Source organism: Ananas comosus, linkage group 9 (genome assembly GCF_001540865.1).
Source record: "Ananas comosus cultivar F153 linkage group 9, ASM154086v1, whole genome shotgun sequence".
In the NCBI taxonomy this organism is placed as follows: domain Eukaryota; kingdom Viridiplantae; phylum Streptophyta; class Magnoliopsida; order Poales; family Bromeliaceae; genus Ananas; species Ananas comosus.
This window is the reverse complement of record NC_033629.1, coordinates 7,737,567-7,761,306: the sequence shown is the minus strand read 5'-3', so window position 1 is coordinate 7,761,306 and position 23,740 is coordinate 7,737,567.

The window sequence follows — 23,740 nt, the reverse complement described above, 5'->3', positions numbered from 1 at the left end:
AATCTGAGAGAGGGAGAGACAGAAAGGGGATAAGGACAAACGCCACATAGTGGACTTCCACTAAAATGATTATTTTGCACTTTAGCCCACTATTTTTTATATTTGCAATTTAGTCCTTTGTAGTGAAAACTTGGCCCAATTCATCTGTTTTCGCGTCAATTTCCTGTCAAAACGGTTTCATATCATTCCAACTTTGTGCTCACACACTAACCGGCAACCTACACTGTATCACAATTACAAAAAAAAATCCGTATCATACAATATGAATCAGATTAAACTCTACTGTAAAAATCCACTCGGTACCTCAGCACGAGCGTAAACTCAACCTACACTAATTTGTGTATTCGTAGCTCACTAACAGAGGCGAGAAAGTAGTAAAAACAGCTACTGAAGTTAATTTTTAATAATGGCAATTAACATGTTAAAATGTAGGTTTCTCCTAAGTCAAATCTCAATTCAACATTTATTAAACATCTAAAAATGGATTTAACATGCTCCAAACTTCAAATTCCATACTAATATGCAAATCTAAAATTTGAGCTAAATAATGATGGTAATCAAGACATGCATATATGTGCTGAATTTTACTACAAAACTTAGAGGATTCCAGTGAATTCCGTAAATATCAATCCACCTAGAACACTAATCCGACTATGGATCAAAATGTAACTCCACAAATACCTTCCGCTAGCTCCAATTAAAAGGAAAGTGAATACGAATTCCAAAAATTCCTGCTGGAGTTAACAGAATCAAAAGCCGAATAAAATTTCTAACAAAAATCAATAACACATGTAAATTTGACTTCCGAATCAAATTTACTTAATTTTGGGCTAATGTACCCACTAACCTGCAAACTCAGAAGGGGAAGGTCCAAAATCGTAGGGCGGAGCGGAAGGGCTATTAGGTTTTTAGCCCTTGGATCTACTCCTTGATTACTAATAGTCCTTAGATCAAATACTATTCCACCTACCTCCACCTACCACCATCATCCCAATCTTACATTTCTCCATCCAAGGGTTAAAAACTCAAAAGTACCAACCTCTTGGTGCTTTTGAAAGTATTCCAGCTCAACTCTCTCTCTCTCTCTCTCTCTCTCTCTCTCTCTCTCTCTCTCTCTCTCTCTCTCTCTCTCTCTCTCTCTCTCTCTCTCTCTCTCTATATATATATATATATATATATATATATATATATACACACATATATATATATATATATATATATATACATATATATATAGAGAGAGAGAAAGAGAGAGGGGAGGATGAGAGAGTCTACGTACTATACTATTAGTAGTACGGAGGTTTCTGTGCTACCAAGTTATTTTTGATAATGCAGCTTCCGAATCAATGATCGGTTCGATAATATATTAGACATTATCTACGTTATTGGAAATATTTAAAAACCAAATTTTATATTTTTTTTGACATTATTTGACTAGTGAATTTAACGATGTAACCTTTATGTGTTTTTCCATTGTTGTTATGTAGATTATGACATTTGATTTGAACAGCTATTTTCATGTTTACAACTGCCAATTTCCTTCTGGGGCCACTGTCGGCGCTATCACCAGGGGAATTGGCTTCCCCGATGCATCCTCTTCTCCCACTATGGTGATTTCTCGCTCAAATTGCATTTAAATTATTTATTAAACTTTGTTATAGTAAATAGGCCAGCATGGGATTTGCTTATTTTTTATTGTTTTGACAGAAAATGTTACTATCCAATTTCAGTGATTTGTTTTTGTTTTTAGAAATAGGTAGCAAACTATTTGCTTCATTTATTAAATAAAATGAACTAGGCTTACAGTGTGGAAGCAGCTAGGGCCTCCGAAGAAAAACCAGAACAGAGAGAAAAAATGAAGGAAAGACGAAGAAAAATAAAAATAAAAAGCAGGAATGAGTGAGAAGGCAGCGAGAAGTGAAGAGGGCGCGAGAGAGGGGTGGGGGAGGGGGAGAGGTGCAGTCAGAGTAGCTCCATCCAGGATTTCAACAGCAGTATGGAACGTTCATATGCTAGCGAAACGTTGGGGGCCGTGGAGCGGAAAACGAAGTTGTTCCTTTCTGTTCATAGCACCTACCAGATTGCCTCCAGAGTGGTTAGAACTTTCGATCTTTGCTTTGTGTTGGAAAATGCAGATATGTTGGACCATAGGTCACGAACGTCGCTCGAATCCCCAACGGGTACTTCCGCTTTAAGGAGAAGAAATCAAGCGAAAACACAGTGGCGGAATAGATAGTTACAACTCTCTGTGGAAAAAGCGCAGAAAACACAGTGTTCGTGGACCGACATCCCACACTTGAGCTATCTGTCAGCTGTGAGTAGGCTCTTACGGAGGTGGCTATTTATAGGTTCGTGGACCGACATCAGCGATTTGTTGTGTATATGTGGGTAAGTGGTTGTAGAGGTGGCTATTTATAGGTTTTGTTTATTTTTTATTGGAACCATGAGTTTTATTTATTTTTTATTGTTTTGATGGGAAATATGACTTGTTGCTCAGTTTGTGCTATTTGTTGTGCGCGCATGTGTTTCTCCTTATTTTTTTATTATTCTCGTGGAAAATATGACTTTGTCATTCAATTTGAGCCATTTGAGTATTTGTTGTGTGCGGGGGTGGGCCGTGGTTGGTGTTGGAGTTATTTTATTTTATAATAATTTAAATTTTGAGAAATAATTTGGCACTTTATTTTATAGAAAATAAAAAAAATTTAACCGTTGATTAATAGAAAATAAAAATGTAATTTTATTATTTAGCAGGTAAACGGGTTACTTCATTCGAGGTTATTTTTTGTAATTAAACTATGCAACAACATTGAAAAAAAGTTTTAATTGATATCAAATTTACGTATTAATTTGCACTAATTTGGGGAATTGATTGATTACCCAAATTTAAGCATTAATACAGGCATTAATTTAGGCATTCATTTTAGAAATTTTAGTGTTTCTCAAATTTAGGCATTAATTTAAATTAATATTAAATATTAAATATTAAAAATTAAAAATTTAAATTTAAGTTAGAGGAATTTTGTATTACTATTTAAAAAATTTGTAATGTTGGTAAATATTTTAATTCAACATATTTAATATGTTTAAGAAACTTTTCAATTTCCATAGTTTAGATCTTAATTTTGTATCACTTATTTAAAAGAATTTGAATGTAGGTAAAAAAATTATAAATTAAATGTATTTAATATGTTAAAAAACTTTTAAAATTATTCTGCTTTAGACATTAATTTTGTATCACTATTTAAAAAACTTGTAATGTTGGTAAATATTTAAATTTAACATATGTAATATGTTTAATAAAATTATGAATTTTTCTTGTTTAGACATTAATTTTGTATTACTAATTTTAAAAAATTGAACGTCGGTAAATATTTAAATTCAACATATTTAATATTTTTGAAAAAAATTAAGAATTTTCTAATTTAGATATTAATACTTTATTACTATTTAAAAAATTTAATGTGGATAATTAATTAGAAATATAGGGTATAATTCAAATTTATTCTTAGAATAGAATTGTACGGGCAAAATTAATTCAAATTTTAATAGTAAAAATTGATCTTTTAAAATAATAAGATCATATATTGTAATTCAAAATATAAGCAGAAAACAAAATAAATTTGATATTTAGAACCTAAAAAGTATACAGAAACCTCTAATAAATCTAAATAGAATAGTGCAATTTAAACTTACTAATAAATAAATTCAGACCGTATAATTTAAATTTTAAGCTTATAATAAATCTTCACCATAGAGTTTTACTGGAGTAAACAAAATTAAGACTATAGATAAATTAAATAAACTTATATTGAACGAATCTAAGTTATTTATATAGTTTATCAGTTTGATTAGTTTAATTGTCACACTCTAATAATCCCACATCGGATGTTAATGGGGATGTGATTGGGTATATAAGAGACTTAGACACTAGTAATAATAACCGGGATTAAGCATTTTGGGCCGGTGTTTGGACCCAACGAGTTATTATTGCTAGTGGGTTGGGTCGTTACATTTGGTATCAGAATCAGTTCATCAGCCGGAAATGTGTGACGAATCTCGACTGAGCCACGGTTTGAAAGATAATGTGATAAGCTATGTCAACAAGGCTAGCGAGACGAGTCTCACATTGCCTGATAATCTTGGGCTGTGTGTGTGATTGGACTGACGAGAACGTCAGGGCCTTAACTGGCCTTAAGCATTTGGGCTGGTGTTTGGGTCCAACGAGTTATTGTTGCTAGTTGGCTGGGTCGTTACTATTTTGATTTAGTAAATTGATTTTGATTTACCTTTAAAATTTATCAGTTTTTAGTCAATTTTTTAAATTTTAGTTCCTTAAAAATTATTGAATTTGTTGAATTTGTAAGGAAAGAAAAAAAGAGAAAAAGAAAATAAAGAGAGAATAAAGATTTTGATAATATAGTAGAGATAAAATTACTAAATTATTCATATATTAAAAGGCAAAAATATTTTTCTTCGATTTACCTGGTAATCGGTACCTCACCCAAAATAACCTGCTATTGTAGGTCTCAATTTTAAAAAAATTAAAATCTGAGCTTTTGAAGAGGAGTGAATGAATGATAGCGAAAAATAACAAGTATAGAAGCACTACTCTTAAAATTTTATTTTGGCATAGGACCTTTTTAGGTAGTCCAACACCAATGGGCCTTAGGTGGGATCTTGTGTACTATTTATTACTTATAAGTTTACTCACAAATGACAAACTTACAAGAAGTGTATATATATTTTAATATACTCCATTATCCTCTGGTCAGTTTCTTAGGTGGCCAAGAGGTCGGTGCTATCCACTATTCACGCTATCGCGCACGGCACAAGCATGAGTCGGATCGTGAGAGTTTTGGCTATTTGGTTTGGTTCACCAACACTTAACTTTTATCTTTTATTTCTTTATTTAACAATATTTTTATTTAGCTGTAACACACTGGATCTTTGCAAATTGCGAGGTTCGAGTGTTTGATCTGTGTTTCGAGTTTTTTCAGATATTCTGGAGGGTCGTTGACAGTGTTTCGACCTATGGCTCGTATTCCAAGAATTAAAGTATTTAAAGTAGCGCTAAGGTCACCAAAGTGGAGGACTTAGCCTGCTCTCGGATTGCATTTTGCAGAGCTGTGTACCGGTACACCTTGAAGGTTGTACCGGTACAAAAAGTGTACCGGTTACACCTTGATGGTTGTACCGGTACAGATGGGTATTTCTGCCAACCCGAGCCTCGGGTTCACGCGTACACTGGGTTTGTACCGGTACACTTTCCCGTGTACCAGTACACTTTGCAGAAGAGGCTGTTTTTGTGGAGGGGTGTATTTGCAATTATTGCAACTCTATATAACCTACCCCAGCTGCCTCAGAGAGCTCCTTTAATTTGAGCCCTATTTCGTGGAGAACCCAGGTGAGGACTTCTCCTTTGGATTTTTGCTCCTTTTTGCATGGTTTATTTGGTTTTGATATTTCTGTTCTCCTTCTCCTTGCTTCATGTTGGGTTTTCTCCATTGGAGAACCTTAGAGAATTTTGTTGGAACTTGTTTGGAGGGAGAACTTTAGCCCTACCACCTTCCTAGCTAGGTTTGGGACTTCAAGATAGGTGAGTAAACTTGATCTCTCCTTTAGATCATGTTTTTGTAAATTCTACTTGTTGAAACCCTAGATTTGAGATTTAGGGTTAGAAATGGGGATTTGTGATTTGTGGCTTATGAAACCAAATTGATTAGTTTAGAACCTTTGTTTAGGTTGGTTTTGAAGGACTCTAACTCCCTTTTGGAGATCGAGAGAGTTTCCTTCGCATTCGGTGAGTTTTCTTCACCTTTGCTTGAGTTGCTTAATGTTTGAGCAATGAGTTCTTCGTAACGTTCGTGTATCTCTCTTTTCTATACCTTTAGGGTGCTAGGAGAGTAGTGCACTACAACAGAATTAGGTTATAGGGACACGTGTTTGGGACACTTTTGTGTAAGTGTCCAATTTATACCAAAACTTAAAATAAAATTTACTAATGCCTAAATATAAAGCCCAATATAACTAAAAATAAAATGTTACTCTATTCAACCCACCCCACCCAGCCCATTCGCCCAGATTACAAACAAAAAAAAAAGAAAAAAAAAATTGATTACCACCTCCTCTTCTTCCCTTACTCAATCCACTGAAATTCTAGACGAAGAGCCCTTCCCTCTCCTCCTCCTCCGCCACCGCAGCAAACAAGGTAGAGTTTCGGTGGTTGCTAAATGTTTAAATAAGTGTTGGTAAATTACCAACACTCTTTTTAAGTTATAGCGACACTCTTTAACTGTTACTATATACCTAGCGACCCCACATATAGCAACACTTTTTAAAAGTGTCGGTAATTTAACCAGCAACACTTTTTTTGACATATACCGACATTTAAAAGTGTCGCTATACACCGTTTTTGTTGTAGTGGTGGGCACCTTCATCGGCTTGAACAAAGGGTTGCAAGAGTCATGGTGGTTTTGACTTCATTGGAATAGGAGAAATCTTCTCCTAAGTGGTTAAATATTTTCGTTTCATCATATCGCATGCATATTCATGCTAGATAGAATTTATATGAATTTTAGAATACTTAAAATGCATGCGCTATGTATCATGAAAATTCAACTCTATATAGTAGAGCATTATGTGTATTATGCATGCATATGAAAAGTATTCTTTCTTACAAGTTGGAAACATGTCTCATGTGATGAAAATGACTCGAATTATGTACTCTTGAACACTAAATTCATGCTTGGATTTAGTGGACAAAAGTGCCATAAAGGGGCACCCGACTTAGTAAACTGTGAAACTGCAACATAGAGATATAGTGACAGGTCATTTAGACATATATTCCATGTTTTAGGCATGATGACATAGTGATAGGCCATTGAGATATTTACTACATTCCATATTTTAGACATGATGACTTGAGACTTGAGACGAACTTTTACGCTTGCTTGCCATTGTGCTCATTCGCACATGCTTGTGAGGGTCGCTCCCTACAAGCCGGCACTCCGGAGATAGCCATCGCGACACATGCTCGCTCGTGCGGGATTGTGCGCCGAAATGGGATGCCGTGGGGGGGCTCATTCCTAGAGTCGGGATGTTGACTACTACGAGGCCATTAGGCATGGCGCAGGCCGGACTACCCACGGGTAGGTCCTACAGAATTGGAACATTGGTGACTTAGTATACCGAGTGGATATTGACTAGAATAGTAAACAATGACATTTTACTATTTAGCTTGTGGACATTATGATAGTTGTACTCTTGGACATTCATGTTACAGCAGTTTTATTACTTATGCAAATTCATGCTAAGTAGAGATATCTTGTTATAGTAAGCTTTCATGTTAGTAGCTTATGGTTCATTTTATACTTGTACTTATCCCTTTTCAGCTTTTGGGCCTAGTGGCGCATTTCACTGAGGTCAGTAATTGCCCACTGGGAACTATTATTTAATAGTTCTCACACCCCTGTTTTATGGTTTCCTTTCAGAGCCTTCAGCACCAGTGGAGGCGCGGGATCGCGGCAAGGGGGTCGCGTAGCTAGATAGCGGAGCTTGCTTTTGCTCCTAGGTGGTTTACTCTCTTTTTGGTATTTTGGTGAGGGAGAGTTTTGTTACCATGTATAGAGACCACCTATGTTATACTTTTGGCTCTTGGGTTTGGACTTTATTTGTACTATTTGATGGCTCTTTCTTAGTGGATTTTAGCCCTTTATCTATTCTTTTTGTAGATTCTAGTTGTACTATACTCTGATATTCCTAGATATTCTTTTATCATTGCTTATTTACCGTTTTATTGTAGATGCCTTATATGTTTTAGACGTATGGCGGGTTTGGACACGTGCCAGGTGGGCTTTCGCTGGGTCCCGGGGTGTGACATTAGCGTAAATAATTAGCTTACCTGTAAAACCATTTCTTTGGAAAGCGCTTCTTTAGAGGTCGAACTAGTTTACTAGTCAGTGGCACCTCTTTGAGCTCCGAACCAGGCCGGCCATTATTAGTTACACTAATTAGCTATCCTTGTTGGCCACCTGGATCGGCAAGCCCTAATTAGTCACCTATATTTATATAGAGAGGAGTGATTTGGGTCTCTCCTGTTTCTCTTTCTTTGGTCAGCAAGGTTACTCATTAACTTTTTGGAGCTCGAGTCTTCTACTTGTTTTCTAATTTTCTTCACTATCGGCTGGATCTCTCAGAGCTTTCTTTGTTCACATTGTGCTACCCTAAGACATGTTGACGAGGTAGTTTGTGGTTATTGTGTCACTAAAAGTGATCGCCGGAGTCTTACCATGAAGGGCAGTCTCCTTTCTAAGATAGTGCGTTGCACATCTCGACTCACAAGCCTTATTTTACCTCTCGATTTGTATTTGAATATTGTTTTTTACATAATGTTTTTGAAAGAGTTTTTCACTAATTTTAAAAGCAAATTTCTACAAAAGAATTAATTAATTTTTTTCAACAAGTGGGATCAAGTGAGCAAGCTATGAATAAGGCATTAAGCGATATCGCTATGGGCGTTGTTAGGTGCTAGAACAATGATGTGTGTAAGACTTCTATTCTGAAGTGTTAAGGATTTTTAGGTTGGCAGATTTCATGAAGTTAAGTGGAGTCTTGAAGGTTTAAAGAAAAAATGACGAATATCGAAGACTCAAAAAATCAAAACATGAATCCACAATGCTTGGTAAGTTTAAATAATGTTGATGATGATTTATGAACATTTACAAATATTTAGAAGACATTAGAATAGACATTAGAATAGAGAATTTTAGCATGCTTTAATTCTCTATAAATTTAATAGCTCGAATTTAAGGATTTGCAAATGAAATCTGAATTTGGAGTATGATTTAGTAATTTTAGATAATGTCACGTCCCAATCCCCACCAATTTGGCTGGGTTCGGGTCACGTCAACAGACGCCGAATGGACAGCATCTCTCCTGTCCGCCTAAGGCTCGAACAACAAGTATAATTAAACAAACAACAAGAGATTTTGCAATTATACAAGGCTTGCACGAGGGCAAGCAACAACGAAAGCGAAAGCTCTAAGCTAAACATACAACCATACATGATATTTGATTAGATTTAAACCAAATACAAGTAAACTAAAACTATTACATCTTTTTGCTTTCATTCATAAGTTCTTTTACATCTTAATCATTCACCAAAATACATGAATTGTTTTCAACTTTTACATCTATAAATCAACAAAATAAAAGTTGATACATGAAACAAAAAAAGGAATGACTAAAATGCATAACTCCGGTAGCCATTAGCTATGGCGCAATACCCTTGCCCCGGTCCTCCGCCGCCCCGCTCGCGCTCGGACCTGTAGGGTTAGTGGTGTGAGAACTACAACGAAGTTTTCAGTGGGTTCGGCAACTGACCTCGCCGACTTACCCACTAGGTTTATCCAGACATGAGTATTTCAAAGAAATGGAAAAGTAACCAATACTAATGCTAATACTATGCCTGCAAGAAAACTAATCAATAACAGATAATATATATGATGATATGCATGCATGCTTGTTCCATAACTTTACCTTGGCTTTTACCCAATCTTGCCAGTTAATCTTGTTAACCCCAAAACTCACCATTATAATTTCCGTCTACCGGGGGAGGCTCTAGGCTCAACCACCCGAGGGTCCGTCAACGGGGTACTTTTTCCGTGGTGTCTACACTCCGGAGTACACCGCTTGAGGAGGAGCTACCTCTCTCAAGCCCAGTAATGTGAGTATCGATCCGATCCCCAACTTGAGAAAACATAGCCACTAGTCATAATGTGATTGTCATAATAGGTTTCTACCTATTTGATCATGCTACTCTCCAAGTAATACTTGTCACGATGTCGCCATGGTTAAACTATGTTTAAAAATCAATTTCTCAATGCTAATCATGTCTCTATTGTCAATGTCACCTTTGTTTACTATTGTCCAAGTCCAAGCCTCACATTCATACAACTTTAGGGTCCCAACATACATGTCTGCTATGGCTCAATCATTTTTATATTCCACTACATTTGAAACATATAAATGAAATTAAACCATTATTCACATGTGAACTACCCTAGAACTACCCTAATATGCATGAATGACTATTATATACAAGTATACTCAATAAAGGTGAAAATAGACATAAAGAAAAATCCGATGATTCTGGCCCCCGAATTTGAGTGGTAGTAGGAGAAGAATATGATGACTCTCGAACTTTACGAACACCGAATCCGCGTCCTATAACCAAAATAGTGCCAAATTAGGCCCTATGTACACAAACTATATTTAGACATTTTCGTAACGTCGAACGGAGTTGTCCAACGCGTCGGAAATACCCCCAATTAGGTTTCCAAGAGGTCAATTTGCCTTGAAAAAATTCTAGGGCAAAAGCCCCAATTTGGGTGCCTTAATAATGCCATTTTCGAATTTCTCCTAGATTGATCTCATCTCTAAGCAAAAGATAGCTTAGAATCACCTAGGAAGCTCTCTAATACTATAACTAAGCCATTTAGACCATTCCTAGGGCATCTACTTTGGATTCCAAAAATCCACCATGAGAGCACCTCAAGAAAACCATGGTTTTCATGGTGTTCTAAGCTCTAGAGGGTTTCTAAGTTTATTAGAGGATCAAAACTTAAAAAATCTAAGGTCTAAACCCAAACCCTAGACTCATATTTGTATAAGGACTCACCTTAGCTCCTCCAAAGCCTTCTTGTTGGAGAGCTACAAGGTCCTCCCAAGCTACCAAAATCCCACTCCTCCACCTTCTTCTACTCCTTCTCCTTCTTTTTCTCTTTCTAGAGAGAGAGAGAGAGATATGAGAGGGTGTGGAAGTGAGGGAATGAGAGAAGAGAGAGAGAAATCCTCTCATAACCCCTCTATTGTAACAATATGCCAATAAGCCCCTCAACTTTGCATCTCTCAACCTGCCCTGTCTGGGCATTTTTCGCGTGGAGGGGCTGGTCCTCCCGATGAGGGATCGGTCCCCAAGAGCTCCACAGCCAGATACGCTTATGGGAACCGGTCCCTCTGGCCGGGGGATTGGTTGCATCGGGCGCCTGCGCAGCCATCAGCTACGGGGACCGGTCCTTACTCGAGAGACCGGTCCCTGAGAGCAATCCAGCACAGAATGGGCCCTTGCCCATTTTTCACGCGTATGGGGACCAGTCCTTCAACTCAGGGACCGGTCCCCGAGAGCACAAAGGCTGCAGTCTTGCAGACTTGCTCCAGTTTGCTCTTGAAGACCTCCAGTAATGCACGTTTGCTCTTTTTGATGCCTTCGATCTTTCCTAAGCGTAGCAACCTCGCACTTTGGTCATTTTGACTAAAGTTCGATATTCGTTTACCGAAGTTTCGGTATATTACAGATAAATTTTTACATGATGAATTAGGACTTGACTTAAGAGAAAACTTATTAAACCTACACATGTCACTTTTCGAGAATGTTAACAGATTTAGCTTCAGGAGCTATTTTTACTCTTGTATCCCCGTTGTTAGTGCAAGGTAGGTACTTAGGTTAGTGTAGTTGAGATTACACTCATGCTGAGATGTAGAGCCTATTTTCACAACAGAGTTTAGGCTATTTTGTATAGTGGGGTGCCGTCGGGGTTGACGGTGGACCCAGATCTTTACTTCTTGCGTTAGATTATGCCGAGGGCGCGTGAGCCTTGGTTGTCAGACATGTTTGACCCATTTATATTGATTATAGCCTATTGAGCTTTATTGAGCTCAATAGAGATAAGTTTCCATCCTCAGTTGAGTCGCGCCCACGAGTGCCACTTCGGACTCTGGCTATTTTGTGTTGATGTCGTAGTAGTCTAGGTTTGACTTTTGCTCTCCACCAGCTGCCCTCGGGGTGGTGTACGGTGTAGCTTAGACCACTACAATAAAAACGGTGTATAGCGACACTATTAAATATCGGTACATGTCAAAAAAAGTGCTGCTGACTAAATTACCGACACTTTTAAAAAATATTGCTATATGTGGGGTCACTAGGTATATAGTGACAGTTAAAGAGAGTCGGTATAATATAAAAAAAGTGTTGCTAATTTACCAACACTTATTTAAGCATTAACAACCACCGGAAGTCTATCTCGTTGGCTGCGATGGCGTAGGAGGAAGAGAGGGAAGGGCTCTTCGTCTAGGATTTCAGTGGATTGAGTGAGGGTAGAAGGAGAGATGATAATCGATTTTTTTTTTTCTTTTACATTTGTAATCGGGCCGAATGGGCTCGGTTGGATGGGTTGAGTAGAGTAATCTTTTATTTTTTGTTGGATTGGACTTTATATTTAGGCATTAGTAGATTTTTTTAAAAGTTTTGGCATAAATAGGACACTTACACAAAAGTGTCCCAAACATGTGTCCCTATAATCTAATTCTGTTGTAGTGGACAGGCGGTACGGGCGTATCGCAGTCCCTGTGGATTGGGTCAGTGCTGCTGCTTCTAATCGAGATAAGGGAATCACGAGCTAGATCCTTATTTACCCCGGTCATCATCCTAGAGGAGTACCCCTACTAAAGACAGTTTATTTTTGGGAGTTGCCTTGTACATACAGTTATTTATTTACGCATTTTGAGATGAGGTTGTATCTTGTATGTTGGATGGACTGAGATGCATTTTGGAAACTTGTATGTACAGTGGGTCTTATTTATATATTTTTGTTTCAATTTTAGTAGTTCTATACATCTTGTAGTTGTACTCATTAGTTTGCAAGTCAATATCGCTTCGTATACACGAAAAGTTTCTATGTGTATGGTGGGTCTGTTGGCGAGCCCGTGGAACGCAATAATTTGGACGTGATAGATTAAGTTGGTATCAGAGCATCGGAATAAGTCGTTGGGACCTCGAAAACCTTAGCCTTTGGCAGACCTTAGGAAAGCAAGATGTGACTTGCTGCGAAAGACGGTGATTGAATTGTTTAAACTCTTCCTAGAGTGGAGAGAGTGACTGGAGGAATGTTTTTTCCGCCAGATGAATTATGTTTGCTGTAGACGGCATAATTTTGCAGAGGAATAGAGACGACCTTCCAAACTTTCGCTAGATTAGGTCAAGAGTTGTTTTGCGTTTCGTATCTGACAACTGTCTTGGTTTTAGATAGTCAAGATTCCTCCCCGGCACTGAGGTCGACCACCAACGCGGGCTAATTCCGCTCCGTCAGAGGTACCTAAGCAAGCGGGATCTAGTGCACAGTCGGGTTTGAGGGAGCAGTTAGCTGCCTTGGCAGAGGCAACTAGGCAGCAGGGTGCGTTATTACAGAAGATGTGTGACACATTCACTCACCAGCCGAGTGAAGCACCTAGAGTGTCAGAGACGCAAGCGCCACCCCTGACCACCCTAGTGGGTACTACTCTAGCCGGAGTTGCACCCCACTAACGTCAGCACCGACTGCGCCTACTGGAGAGTCATCGCATTCAAATGGGCAGATGACAGAGATGAAACAGGAGCAGATTACGGAGAGGTTGGCCCGCATTTGTAGATTTGATTCACTCTACTTCGACGGTAGCCCTATTGAGCCTAGGGTTGTGGAGGCGTAGGTATGTGTGATAGAGAGGTTGTTTGAGGATCTCTTTGTATCGGAGCGTGAACAAGTCCACCTGGTGATGCATTGTTTAGCTGACGACACACATGCATGGTAGAGGAGGATGCGGTAGGACAAATCTTTGAATCCGCTGCAGATAAGGTGGAGAAAGTTTCGTAGGATGCTGTATGGGTCCTACTTCCTAAGCAGCGTAAAGCAGAAACTTGAGGTGGGTCTGAAAAATCAGCAGTAGGGAGACCGATCAGTTCGGAAGTACACATGAGATTTTACTAAACTCCTGAACTGCGTGCCTTTCGCAGTGAGGGATGAGGCTCACAAGATTTATCTGTATGGGCGAGGATTGCGGCTGAAGATCTTCACACTAGTTCAGGCATAGAGGTTGCAGACCTTGAATGCGTCGATTGAATAGGCATTGTGGTTCGAGCGAGGAGCAACAGTGGTTAGAGAGCAGGCGATTGTGACAGGATAGAGTCCGGAGAGGAAGCACCCGATTCCTGATGACAAAAGACAAACCAATGGTAGACGTTCGCCGAGGCCTCCATATCATGTTCTCAAAGTCGTGGGTCTTCAAGGCGATAGTGGTCTGGTGGATCCCGTTAGCAGGGACAACAATAGAGAAGGCCACAGAGGTGTGTCATTTGTTGAGGACCACACGGGCCTCAGCGATGCGAACAGAGAGAGCGTCGATGTTTTGGATGTGGTCAGCCAGGGCATTTGCGGGCAGCTTGTCCCCTAGCAGCATCGCTAGCACCTTTGACAATATCGACTTCTCCTGTACCTCAGCAGACATTCAGAGCTCCACCGACTTATAGCCAGGCAAATAGGGCTTTTGTGCAGCAACAAGCAAAACGGCGACAGCAGGCATAGAGTGGTAGAGTCTACACAGCTCAGGTCGAGGACTCCATAGCAGCAGATCACATAGTGGCGAGTATTATTTTGATTTTCGGCATTAGAGTTCGTGCATTATTTGATACCAGTGCATCGCATTCATTTATTAGCCAAGCATTTGCATTACTATATAGACTAGAGATAGGGCCCATTACCACATGCACGAGAGGTGCAGAGCCTCGATCATGTTTTGTACGTGGCTAAGTGTTGTTGGACTTGTCCTATCACGCCCCGTGACCAACCGCCAATTTGGACCGGGTCGCGGCGCCGCCAACAGACCGCCGAACGGACCGGGAATTCCCCTGTACGCGGACAGAGTCTCCCCTGTACGTTCTAGGCATCGCAATCCAAACAAACAACGAATGTTCCAACTAGGAACGGATATCAATCCAGATTGCAAAGGGAGTATCAAATACATAAAACTACTGCTACCTCGGTCTCTGTGGTAGGGCGCTATCTATGGAGCTACGCCCTTGCCTCGTGCCGCCGCGCTGCGGACGTACAACCTGAAAACACCCCAAAACCACGTGGGGTGAGAACCAACTCCATGGTTTCGAGTCGGTACGGCCACCCAAGGAAAAAGCTCGACCGATAGGTCCGAGGAGGCACTGCAACATGTTAGTTCAACAATATACAACAGATATATATTCAATTGAAATACATGCCATGCCTCACGATATGCGATATGGAAATCATGCAACTCTATGCAATATCAAGTAGATCATTTGATTCTACACTTTACTTAGCTACTCTTAGCTCATATCTTTACTCTAAGGTCTCTATTACCTTAGGATCTCAACTCGGTCCACTGGCTTCTAAGGTCTCTATTACCTAGCTCAAGCCTCTATCTCTAGCTCATAAAGGTTCCTCTACCCTATCGAAGCTAACCACCCGACTTGGCTCCGAGTCAATCATCCGCGGATAACCCGCGCACTGGCTGCTTATCAGCCTACCGCCCTCTCTGTCTCAGCTCCCTAGCGGTGAAGTCGTCGCACACGCTAAGCCTGGCTCAAGTCGCACGACTTGACCATCTGGCGGCGATCACGTTGCTCTTACCCAGCGTGAGCTCGAGTCACGACACACGGTCTGGCGGTGAACGGATCGCACCACACCCAACAACAGTACATGTCAGACTCAGCCACCTGGAGGCACCCGTATCGTACTTACCCAGCATGGATTCAGTCTGCTCTGGCAGTCTAATCCTCAATCAGCTTGACCATCTTGGCGGCGAAATCGTCGCACAAACGCCACGACAATGGTTCAAGCCCCGGGCGGTGATCTCCATGTGATCGCCCCCAATCCTCCCTCGGTACCAAGCTCGGCGGCAAAGTCGTCGCACAAACGCCCTAGCTTCTACCAGGGTCATCACAAGTCATGGGATTCCGGAATCCACTTTCCACAGGTCGAGGGTCCATAGCCAACCCTATACTGTCGACCTAGCTCATCCTAGTGGCTATACCACTATACTCATCAACCTAGGTTTCAATACTCAAGGTTCTATGTCCATGTCACTTAACCTAAATACACTTGCCAGGTTTGTAGCACACTGGACCTTTGCAAATTGCGAGGTTCGAGTGTTTGGATGTATTTCGAGCTTTTCCACACTTGGTGGAGGGTTGTAGAATGTTTTCTGACCTAAAAAGTTCGAAAACTGGAATTCTGGACAAGACCTGAGAGTTTTTTACTCTTGGGGACCGGTCCCTGGAAGGAGAGACCGGTCCCCCTGTGAGCAGTGCTGCGGCAGCCTTGAGGCAACCGGTTCCTGGCGGGAGAGACCGGTCCCCGAGCGCGCCTTTGCAGAGAGAGACTGGTCCCGCGCAGGGAGAGACCGGTTCCTGAACATGGATTTTTCGGGTTCGCAGCGAGAGACCGGTCCCTGCTGGGGAGAGACCGGTCCCTCTGGGCGAAAACTGCCCAGTTCGGGCTGATGCAATTTTGGATTTTTGAGGGACCTAGCTGGATTTTGTTACAATAGAGGGTCTATATGACCCATCTACCCTCTCTTCTCTCTATTTCCCTCCTCACACACCCCACATCCTTGCTAGAGAGAGAGAAGAAGGAGAAGAAAAGGAAGGAGAAGAAGAGGAGAAGGATCTAGCTTGGGTTTGGAGCATCCCTTTTGCCTTTCTTCCTCTTCCCACCTTGTTGGTGCTTGAAGGCTTGGACTTGGAGCTTGCATAGGAGGAGATTTTCACCCTTGGAGCTAGGATTGGAGCTTCTAAGGAGGTTTGTTGCCCATTTCCCTCCTCTAGATCTTGTTTTGATGGTTTTTGTAGTTGGAACCCTAGAAATGAGATTTAGGGTTGATTTTGGGGCTTTTTGATCTAGGGCTTTTGAGGCTAGATTAGTTGGTTTAGAACCTTCCTTGGGCTTGGATTGGAAGGGTTCTAGCTCTCTTTTGGAGCTTTGGAAGAGATTTCTTCTCTTGAGGTGAGTTTTGGCCCTTTTTGCTTCTAGATTAATGTTTGATCTTATGGTTGGTCGTAATGCCCTCGTACCTCTTCGCTGATCACTTTTAGGGTATCTTGAGGCTCGTGGACAACTCCGTTCGGCGAACCGAAGGAGCACGCGACGGTTCGGTGGGTTTGACCTAGCCTATGATATGAGAAATGCTCATATTTGGCAAATATGTTTCGTAAAATAGAAACTCATGCATTTCCTTGTTAAATGTATTTAATATGAATTTTAGAAGGCTTAATATGCATATATTATGTATAGTGAAATTTTAGACCCCTATGTGGTAGAGTGCATGCATGTGAGACTTAGCATTCTGTTTATGATTGGGAACCATGATCCTTATTATGTAAATGAACCTTGCTTCATGCATTTAACTTATATGCCAATTGTGACATTAGGAATGTTAGAAGCCTATAGAGGGCTTGAGAACTTGGACTATTTGAGAATTGGGACAATGTCATAAAGAGGCATCGGGCCCGGGTCATGGTAATCATTAGTATTGATGTTTTAATGGAAACATAGAACAAGATTTGGGCTTGATCTGTTGTGATGCCTAAGTGTCATAAAGAGGCACTAAGCAAGTGAGTGTTGGGACGTTACTTAGAGATATGAGGATTGGATGCTTGAGACTTGGACTATACTTGCTTGCCATTTGTGCTCATTCGCACATGCTTGTGAGGGTCGCTCCCTACAAACCGGCACTCCGGAGTTAGCCTACGCGACTTATGTTCGCTCGTGCGGTATTGAGAAGCCTACAGGGTCGAGTGGGACAGACACATTCCAAGAGTAGGGATGTTGGGCTACCACAGGCACTTAGGTGGCACAAGCTGGACTACCCTTGGTAGGTCCCTAATTGGAAATGGAAATCGACACGGGATGAGTTTGTTATAATCACTACTAAATAGAGAGAGGTAGTTGGATTACTCGGACTTGCTTCTAGCGTAGGTTTAGACTTTGGATATACATACATACATGTAGTATGCTAGGAGGCAGTGTTTAATTGCATTCACCTAAACAATGTTGCTATGATAAGGGATAATCCTCATAATTTCATTTAAGCAAACCATGACATTATTTATGGTTAAGTAGAGACATACTCTTCATGACAGGATAATTGTGCATTACATAAATGCCATGTTTAATCGCAAGTAATATTTTAGTATTTCATAGTTGCAATTACTCGTTATTGCTATCGCTTTTGACTTACCCTTTTCTTTTGGGCCTAGTGGTGCAATGAGCTGAGGTCAGTAATTGCCCACTGGGAACTATAAATTATAGTTCTCACGCCCTCTGTTTTATGTTTTCTTTCAGAGCCTTCCACGCCGGGAGAGGCTAGGGACCGGGGGGAGGGCGTCGCTTCGAGTTAGCTCTTCAGCGAGAGACGAGTTTAGGAGGTCTACCTCTCGATGTTTTATTTTGTGAGAGGTTGAGAGTTGTACCTGTATTTGTATAGAGACCACCTTTCTTTTGGATCTTGGTATTTCTTTTGAGGAGTTAGTTTTGTATCACCTTACGTTTTACTTTCTTCGTCTTGGTATATTTCCTTTACTCTGGTTTATATGGTAGAACTTTGCTCGCTCTGATATCATTAGTTGTTACTGTTCTATTTGTTCTATTACTTGCTTTTACTTCCGCTTTTATTGTAGACGCCTTATATGTGTTGACATATGGCAGGTCTGGGCACGCTACTGGGAGGGCCTCCGCCGGTCCCGGGGCGTGACAAGGTTCTTGTCCTCTTTGCCTAGATGTCCATTTCTAGGTTCACTAGTTTGACCTAGGTTTACTAATACTAGGTTCGATGCCACATACACTTAGATTGTTCGACTCTAGGTTCACTTGTTTAACCTATGTTTTTTAACACTAGGTTAGATGCCACTCGATCTATCTGACAACCTAGTTGTCCAACCAACTTTACTCACACTAGAGTTATTATCTCATGCTTTCTACTTAGCAATTACTCTATGCATCTTTACCCACCATGCATTCTATTTAGCATTTCTATTTATGCATTATTATTAGTATGCATTCTTTACTTAGCCTTTACTTTATGCATATTTATTAATGCACCATTTAGTCTTGTCTACATGCACATGCATCAATATGAGATTACATTGCTAAGACATAAAGGGTGACCTAGTCGCTTCGGTAAGCACAACCCACCTTAGTTAGCTTTCCGATTGCTCGTCGACACTTGCAATTGGCCTCCCGCGGCACTTGGCACCCATTTGGGCCCGATCTCAGAGTTGCTCCCCACGAGCGCGCCGCTTCACCGATTTAAGTGCTAGCGATCTTCGCCTTGCTGCTACGGTGCTCGGGACCCGATCTCACGATTTATGGACGCCGCCTCGGCCTCCCAGGCGGAAAAGAAGCTCCGAGCGCCCGTTTCTTCAATATTTTCGCAACAGCTTGTCGGATTGCCGAACCGACTCCGCCAACGCGTTTCGTTACCTATCAATTAGGTTTACGAAGGGTCAAATGAGATCAAACCCTCCCAAATCACAAAACCCCATTTTGGATGCCCTAGATGCCAATACTACCAAATCCACCGAATCGATCTATGATTTGGGTTCAATCCATCTAGATAGCATGCTAGGGTACTAAAAATACCATTTCTAGGGTTTAAAAACCCATCACAAGAGATCTACCATGAGAGGGCTTGGAAGTTTACCTCTCCAAGAGCTCCAAGGGGAGAGGAAGATGAAGATGAAGATGAGGAAGAGGATCTCCTCCTTGGTCCTCTTCTTCTTCTCCTTTCCTTTCTCTTTTTCTTCTTCTCTTTTCTTTCTCTCTTTTCCTTCTTTTCTTCTTCTCCTCCCTTGCACGACCGGAGAGAAAGAGAGAGGCTGAGGGAGTGAGAGAGAGAGAAAGGAAAAGGTCTCTCTAATACCCTATCTCATTTTGTAACAATATCCCCAAAGGTCCCTCCACTTTTCACCTCTTACACAGCCCTCACTGGGGATTCTGCACGCTGAGGGACCGGTCTCCTCGACCAGGGACCGGTCCCCGAGAGCTCTCCCCGATTCCACGCGTTCGGGAACCGGTCTCTCCCTGAGAGACCGGTCCTCGGGAGACCAGTCCGCCCACCAGAGACCGGTCCCCGAGAGCTCATCTCGCGGGACTTAGCCAATTTCTGGCTCTTCTCACTAGTGTCGCAGGCTGGGACCGGTCCCTCCCCTGCCAGGGACCGGTTGCATCAGCGACCCCGCAGCCTTCAGCTGATGGGACCGGTCTCTCCAACCAGAGACCAGTCCCCGAGGGCAACTTCAGCCCAATAATGCAATTTGCATGATTTGCCCTCGCGGACTCCATTCCAATGCACTTCTTGGATTTTGTGCATCCTAAGCTTTTCCAAAGCTTATCCAATCGACCATTAGTCGATTCTGGACGAAGTGCAACTCTCGGATCTGGAGAATTCAGGGTATGACATGTCTAGTGCAGTTGGGACCTTGGATTATGCCTGCAGACCTATTGGTCTTAGGATAGCTATAGGATTTTGATGTAGTTCTCGATATGGATTGGCTGACGCGCTATTTTGCGACGATTGATTGTGGAGCTAGGACGGTGACATTCCGCGAGCCAGGCCAGGAGGAGTTTGTTTATAGGGGTTGCAGGAGTATGCAATTTGCCACCTAGATTTCATCAGCGATGGCAAGACAGATGATGAATCAAGGATGTATTGTGTTTCTGGCGACTGTTGTAGAGGTGCCCACGGCGACACCAGGACTCGAGGATATTCCCATAGTTCGTGAGTTCCCAAATGTGTTTTCCCTTGAGTTAATGACTATGCCGCCGAACAGGGAGATTGAATTTGTGATTGACGTGGTTTTAGAAACTGCGCCAATTTCAAAGGCACCGTACCGAATGGCACCGGCTGAGCTGAGAGAACTTAAGGCACTGTTCCAGGATCTGATGGAAAAAGAATTTATGAGACCCATGCAGTGTGTCTCCTTTGGGAGCGCCAGTGTCATTTGTGAAGAAGAAGGATGTTTCAATTAGACTTCGTGTAGATTATCAAGAGTTGAATGAAGTGACTATCAAGAACAAGTATCCTTTACTGCGCATCGATGATCTTTTTGATCAGCTGCAATGATCTTGTATTTTTTCGAAGATTAATTTGCAGTCGGGTTACCACCAATTGAAGGTGATAGTCGAGTACATTCCCAAGACGACCTTTCGGATACGGTAAGGGCATTTTGAGTTTACAGTGATGTCTTTTGGATTAACCAATGCCTCTGCCGTCTTTAATGGATTTAATGAATCGAGTATTTAAGTTGTTCCTAGATAGATTTGTAGTGGTGTTTATTGATCATATCCTGATTTACTCCTAGATTGATGCGGAGCACGAGGAGCACTTGAGGATTGTATTACAGCTACTGAGAGAGAAGAAGTTGTATGCCAAGTTGAAAAAGTGCGTGTTTTAGGTTCAAGAGGTTTTCTTCTTGGGCTACGTGATTTTAGTTGCTGGAGTGGCAGTTGATTAGAAGAACATTAATGTGATTCCGAATTGGCCAAGACCGATGACGATTACTGAGGTCAGGAGTTTTCTTGGATTAGTAGGATATTATCGTTGGTATGTGAAAGGCTTTGTGAAGCTTTCCATACCCCTCACTCGATTAACTCGAAAGGAAATCAAGTTTATTTAGAGTGAGGACTGCCAGAGAAGCTTCGAAGAGTTGAAACAGAGGCTGATGTTGGCTCTTATACTTGCCCTTTCAGTTATGGGGGAAATATTTGTGATCTACAATAATGTGTCACACAGTTAGCTCGAATTTAAGGATTTGCGTGTTTTTAAATAAAATCTGAATTTGGAGTATGATTAATAATTTTAGATAAATTTTTACATGCTGAATTGGGACTTGACTTAGGAGAAAACTTATTAAAACTACAAATGTCACTTTTCGAGAATGTTAACAGATTTAGCTTTGGGAGATGTTTTTACTCTTGTATCCCCGCTATTAGTACGAGGTAAATACTTAGTTTAGTGTAGTTGAGATTACGCTCGTGGTGAGGTGCAGAGCCTATTTTTACAGCAGAGTTAGGTTGTTTCGTACAGTTGGATGCCGTCGGAGCTGATGGTGGACCCAGATCTTTACTTCTTGCATCAGATTATGCCGAGGGCACGTGAGCCTTGGTTGTTAGACCTATTTGACCCATTCGTATTGATTTTAGCCTGCATGAACTTGATTAAGCTCGACAGAGATACGCTTGCATACTCGGTTAGGTTGCTCCCACGAGTGCCGCTCCGGAGTCTGGCTATCTTGCGTTGATGTTTTAGTAGTCTAGGTTTGACTTTTGCTGTCCACCGGTTGCCCTCAGGGTGGTGTATGATGTAGCATAAACAGGCGGGACGGGAGTATCGCAGTTCCTGTGGATTGGGTCAGTGAGGATTGTTTTATTAGCTAGTGATGCATATGTTTGTAGAGATCTTGATGTGCATAGCGGTAGGGTAGTGGAATAGTAACTATAGAGTTTTAATCAAGCTTACCTTACTGTTTCTTTACCTATCAACTATATTATTATCTCGTAGACTTAGTGGGTAGGCCGTTGAGGTTGGTGATGGTGCCCACTGAGGGCTACTTTATTTTATAGTAGTTTTCACACCCGTTGTTGCCAACTTTTCTTGTAGAGCCGCCGATTGCCGCTGCTGCTGCTTCTGATTGAGATAAGGGAATCGCGAGCTAGATGTCGGATCGTTGGCGCTAACCATTAATCCCAAAAGCTTGAGCTATTAGAAATACGGAACCAATTCACTTAAAGCATACAGATACAACACCCACGAGTCTCGATTGTGACTCGGCCCAACCAGCCTCATGGCACTTCGAACATGACTCGGCCCAACCGAGCATCATGCCATTTCGAACATGACTCGGCCCACACATGGCCTCCCGCTACAGGGCAGAATGCTGGCTCATTTAAGCCAATAATCCTCCCTCTAGCACCTGCACACATTTGCAGCATACGGGAATCGAACCCGTGACGTTTGGCTCTGATACCACTTGTCGGATCGTTAATGCTAACCATTAATCCCAAAAGTTCAAGCTGTTAGAAATATGTAACTAATTCACTTAAAATATACAGATACAACGGCCACGGGTCTCGATTGTGACTCGGCCCAACCAACCTCACGCCACTTCGAACATGACTCGGCCCAACCCATTCTCACGCCATTTCGAACATGACTCGGTCCAGACATAGCCTCCCGCCACAGGGCAGGATACTAGCCTATTTAAGCCGCCAACACTAGATCCTTGTTTACCTCGGTCATCATACTAGAGGAGTACCCTTACTAGAGACAATTTCTTTTTGGGAGTTGCCATATACATACGGTTATTTTATTTACGCATTTTGTGATAAGGTTTTAACTTGTATGTTGGATGGACAGAGATGCATTTTGGAAAGTTGTATGTACAGTGGGCCTTTTTTATATATATTTTGGTTTTAGCAGCTCTGTACTTTTTGTAATTATATTTATTAGTTTGTAGGTCAACCATCTCTTCGTATACACGGAAAGCTTCTATGTGTTCGGCGGGTTTGTCACGCCGCGGGATCCAGCGGAAGCCTGCTCGGTGCGTATCCAGACCCGCCATATGCCTACAACATATAAGGCATCTACAACAAGGTGTTAAGTTTTGTGTGTTCACAAGTTTCGTGGATTGAGTCGGAGTCTTGAAGGATCGGTGTGTATCGTCGAAGATTGAAGAATCCAAGACTTCGGAGAAATCGAAAAATAACTCACGATGTGAATCACGATGCTCAGGTAAGGTTTTAATTCATGTTATGGTGATTCATACTTAGTTATAGGCATTAGAATCAGAAAATCAAAGTTTAGTGGATTAGAAAGTGCGTCGGAACTTTGCAAAACCTGA